The 5,107-nt window shown below is 52.5% G+C and overlaps 1 pseudogene; it reads left to right on the top strand.

The window, feature by feature from the left end:
* The first annotated feature begins 216 nt into the window (after positions 1 to 216).
* On the top strand, positions 217 to 4,189 carry LOC123110270 (pentatricopeptide repeat-containing protein At1g09900-like; annotated as a pseudogene).
* The last annotated feature ends 918 nt before the right edge of the window (positions 4,190 to 5,107 follow it).

Raw genomic sequence — 5,107 nt, 5'->3', positions numbered from 1 at the left:
GCCGGAGGGGTAAAACGAATCTAGCAACAGCAACACCTACTACTGGACAAGACTAGCCTGGATCTTAATGGGGCTCTTCTCAACTTTTTCAAATGCATCATGCATCGTGGGCAGATTTGGACGGTGGAGATACGCGCCGTGAACGGAACGCGAATGTGAATGCCTTTTCCCTTAGCAAAAAGGCTACATGGGCTGCCGTGACGCTGTGACCCCACACAGCCTGCTCCGGCTCGTCGGCCAGTGAGCCGCCCGCCGCCGCCGCCGGCACACTCCGCTTTCCTAACCACCAAACGCATTCCCTCCCGCGCACACGAGCGGGCGCCATGGCTGGGCATCTAGCCAAAAACCCATTGCTCCTCTTCCTCCAGCCCCGCCGCCTCTGCACCGCCGCCGCATCCTCCTCGGCCGCGGCGGGAGAACTCGCCCCCTCGCCCGTCGTCGAGGAGATTCCCCGCGACGATGACCTCGCGGAGGAGTCGCGCAGCCGCCTCGTGCGCGACACCTGCAAGCTGCTCGAGCTCCGCGGCTCGTGGACCCCGAAGCTGGAGGCGCAGCTCCGGCACCTGCTCCGGGTGCTCTCCCCACCGCAGGTCCGCGCCGTGCTCCGCGCGCAGGCGCAGACGGACACCCGCGCCGCGTTCGAATTCTTCCGCTGGGCAGATCGCCAGTGGCGCTACCGGCACGCCCCGGAGGTGTTCGACGAAATGCTGAGCCTCCTCAGCCGCACCAGGCTCCACGACCCCGCCCGGCGCGTCATGCGCCTCATGATCCGCCGCCGCATGAGACGCGGGACGCAGCAGTTCGCGCACCTCATGCTCTCGTACAGCCGCGCGGGGAAGCTCCGCTCCGCCATGCGCGTGCTCCAGCTCATGCAGAAGGACGGGTGCGCGCCTGACATATCGATATGCAACGTGGCAGTGAATGTGCTTGTTTTTGCTGGGCGCATTGACAAGGCGCTTGAGTTTAGCGACCGGTTGCGACGTGTTGGGGTCGAGCCGGATGTAGTCACATACAATTGCCTTATTAAGGGGTTATGTAGCATGCGGAGGGTTGTTGAGGCGCTGGAGATGATCGGTGTGATGCTGCAAAATGGGTGCCCACCTGATAAGATTACCTATTATACAGTGATAGGCTTCTTGTGCAAGGAGAAGAGGGTGGCAGAGGTGCGCTCTTTGCTTGGGAGGATGAGGAATGATGCGGGTCTATTTCCAGATCAGGTCACGTATAACATGCTCATCCATGTGCTTGCAAAGCATGGGCATGCAGATGAGGCGTTGGAGTTCTTGAGGGAGTCAGAGGGGAAAAGGTTTCGTGTTGATGAGGTTGGATATAGTGCAGTTGTGCACTCTTTCTGCTTGAATGGGAGGAGATTGTAAGTGAGATGATCTCAAAAGAATGTCACCCTGATGTTGTGACGTACAGTGCAGTGGTGGATGGATTCTGTCGGATCGGGAAAATTGATCAAACAAGAAAGATGATGAAGCATATGTATAAGAACGGCTGCAAGCCAAACATAGTCACACATACTGCATTATTAAATGGTCTCTGCAAAGCTGGAAAAACTTCAGAGGCTTGGGAATTGCTAAACAACAGTGGAGAGGAGTGGACTCCCAAGTGATATCACATACAGCGTTGTAATGCATGGGTTTAGAAGAGAAGGGAAACTAAAGGAATCATGTGATGCCGTTGCCCAGATGTTGCAGAAGGGCTTCTTTCCCACCACTGTGGAGATTAACTTACTGATACATGCGTTATGTAAGGAAGGAAAGCCGGCAGAGGCCAAAGACTTCATGGAGCAGTGCCAAAGCAAAGGTTGTACCATTAATGTTATCAACTTTACTACTGCAATTCATGGATTTTCTCGGCAGGAGGATTTGGAATCAGCGTTGTCTTTGTTGGATGACTTGTATCTCAGCAACAGGCATCCAGATGTTGTAACTTATACTGTTGTTGTCAATGCTTTGGGAAAGAAAGGTCGGCTGAAAGAAGCGACGGAGCTTGTGAAGAAAATGCTTAATAGAGGAATTGTCCCTACACTTGTTACATACAGGACAGTGATACATAGATACTGGAGAAGGGTAAAGTGGAAGAATTACTCGATCTACTGGATAAGATGTTAGCAAGACAAGAGCTTAAGAGTGTATACAATCAGGTCATCGAGAAGCTATGTGCATTAGGTAAAATAGATGAAGCTTACAGTCTCCTCAGCGAGGTACTGAGAACTGCCTCGCAGAGAGACGCTCAGACATGCCACATTCTGATGGAGAGTTTTCTTAACAGAGGTCTCGCAGTTCAGTCATACAATGTGGCGTGCCAGATGTTTCAGAGAAATCTAATTCCTGATATTAATTTGTGTCGAAAAGTTGACAATCAGCTGACCTTAGAGAGACAACCAGCTGCTGGAAAGCTTATAGTTAAGTTATTAGAAAGAGGTCTTCTGAAACAAGAAAAGTAAGCCATTGCTGTCTGACATGTTGATGTATGATGTGTTTATTGGCATGGATGTACTCCCTCTGTAAAAAAATATAAGAGCATTTAGATTACTACTTTAGTGATCTAAACGCTCTTATATTTGTTTACGGAGGGAGTATAAGATTTGATCTGATTGTCAGAATCAGACACATTACATGCTTGAAAGCTTACTCACTTTCTTCTGCCTAAAACTGACAGATTTGTAGTTCTTTTGTTCAGTTGGTAACATCTCATACCCCTGCACCTGTCACCAAGTTATTCACAGCCAGCCAATAGACTGGTAGGGCCTAGCCTACGGCATCATGGTAACTAGCTGCGCTCGTCCTTGCACTATGTATTATAGTCCTTTGTGCTGCTTAGAAACGACGTCTTCTCACTTGTATGCGGAATGCAGCTCGGCATGTCGACTGCAGTGCAGACGGTGTGGGCGATGGGCGTTGTTTGCCAGAGAGCGCTCCTCCTCCAGTTTGTGACGGCCGTCGCCATCGCTTTCTTCTACTGGTACTCTGGCCCATTCCTGCGGCTCATTGGGCAGGCCGAGGACGTGGCTGTGGCGTACATGGTGCTTGCTGTGCTCGTCTTCCACATACTCATCTCGTGGCTCGCTGTGTTCGTTCTCAGCTTTGGCCTGTTGGTCGCTGACCATCCAAAGGTGGCGAGGTTGTCGGTCCCTTTGGTCGTCACGGCGAGCATCGCTGATGCGGAGCATCCTTCGGTCATCCTCATGGACCTTCCGTCGCCTCGCCAAGCACCAAAAGGACCCATGACAAGAGCACGAGCTCGAGCTCTCGAGACCGAGGTGACTTCTCTCCTTAGTAAAATATCATATGACCCTCTGAGACATGGCTACTACCTCAATTCGGAATGTTGTGCATGATTAGGTACCAGGAGGACCCTCCTGAGGATGCACATGAAGATGGACAAGACCCCAAGTCCAAGGAAGAAGTGAACCAATGGAAGAAGGCAAAAGAAGCTTCCAGGCACCGGACATCCGGCCAAGGTCCCGGACATCCTGTCCCTGGAGATCCACACAGCCAGCCCCTGCAGAAGAAGGCTACAGCGACCGGACATCCGGCCACCCACCGGAAATCCGGCCTCCCGCCCGGATATCCGGCCCAGGCTTCCCGAATGCATCGAAGATGGCCCCAACAGCCCGGACATCCGGCCTACGCACCGGACATCTGGCCACCCACCGGAAATCCGGCCTCCCGCCCGGATATCCGGCCCAGGCTTCCCGAATGCATCGAAGATGGCCCCAACAGCCCGGACATCCGGCCTACGCACCGGACATCCAGTCCCTCCGGAAGCACCGGACATCCGGCACCACCAGCCCGGACATCCGGTCCCTCGTGAACCACCGGACATCCGGCCCAACGCCCGGACATCCGGCGCCCCTGCTTGCGCGCAGCCTCTTTGGGCAGAGACCCGTGTATCCCTTCGCCCCTTGACTATATATACTCCCTCCTCCCGTACGTTTTAGGGTTAGCGTTGATTTAGCTCAGATTAGAGATAGAGCTTCGCTCATCCATCGGATCTCCTCTTCGTGAGAGACCGCGGCCTTCTCGGAGAAGATCCAATCGGATTCAAGACCCCCTCGTGGGAAGATCCCCTCGCGGATTCAAGACCACCTCACGAAGAAGATCGGTTACCTTTGTATCCTTACCTTTATTGACTTTGGATCTCGTGTATCTCTTTGTGTTCGGTGATCTAGCACTTGTGTGATTGATTCTATGTCGGTTTAGTGATTCTCTCTCGTTTTCCCCGTGTTTCCCCTTCGTGCTTCCGTGTGTTCTTCGTGAATCCCCATAGGATCCCCTCCAAACGTGAAAGATCGTCCACATAGGGTTTTGCCCTACATCATCTTGATATCAGAGCCAGGTTGATCACGTTTTTGGAGCCCCTACCCCTCTTTTTCTAGCTTGATTTTGTTGTTTTCGTCCTAAATTCGAAAATTTCCCACCAAAAATAGCCCCAATTTTTTTTGTGATTTGTTGGTGAGTTGAGATTTTGTTGGATTTGCTCCATGGATTTGTGTTGCTGCGTGTGGATCTAGCTTTCCCCACCCTCCCCACCCTTTTCCATCCACCAATTCGTCCAAATTTTGCCCCGGAGTTGCGAATTTTCCCGTGGAGTTCATCGCGTCCGTCCCCGATCCAGGAGCCCGGACATCCGCCGTGTCCACCGGACATCTGGTGTACCGGACATCCGGCGTCTGGCCCGGACATCCGGACCCTGGCAGCAGCAGTTCCACCCCCGCGCCACCATCCACCATATCCTCGCCCAATTTTGTTCGGAGCCCATGTCTACTTCCGCATACCCATACCACCTTCCACAAACACCACCACCGCTAACCGCTACCTCCTAGGTCGATTTTGACACATTTTGGTCTTTGAGAGTTTGGGTTGTGGTTTCCCGTGTCCTATTGTGTTTCGGCTATATAGGTACGGTTCGACTCCATCATCACCACCGCTCATCTCCATCGACTACTCATCATCGCCAAGGACGGTAACTTCGACGACATCTTTGTCATACCTTGCAATTGCATTGATAACCCACATTGCCTCGTTTTGTGTAGCTTACCCATCGAGACTAGTCGTTGAGTATTGCAGGCAACATGACTTGTGCACATTAGTGA

This window comes from Triticum aestivum, chromosome 5B, assembly GCF_018294505.1.
Source record: "Triticum aestivum cultivar Chinese Spring chromosome 5B, IWGSC CS RefSeq v2.1, whole genome shotgun sequence".
NCBI lineage: Eukaryota > Viridiplantae > Streptophyta > Magnoliopsida > Poales > Poaceae > Triticum > Triticum aestivum.
This window is presented reverse-complemented; position numbering and strand designations above follow the sequence as displayed.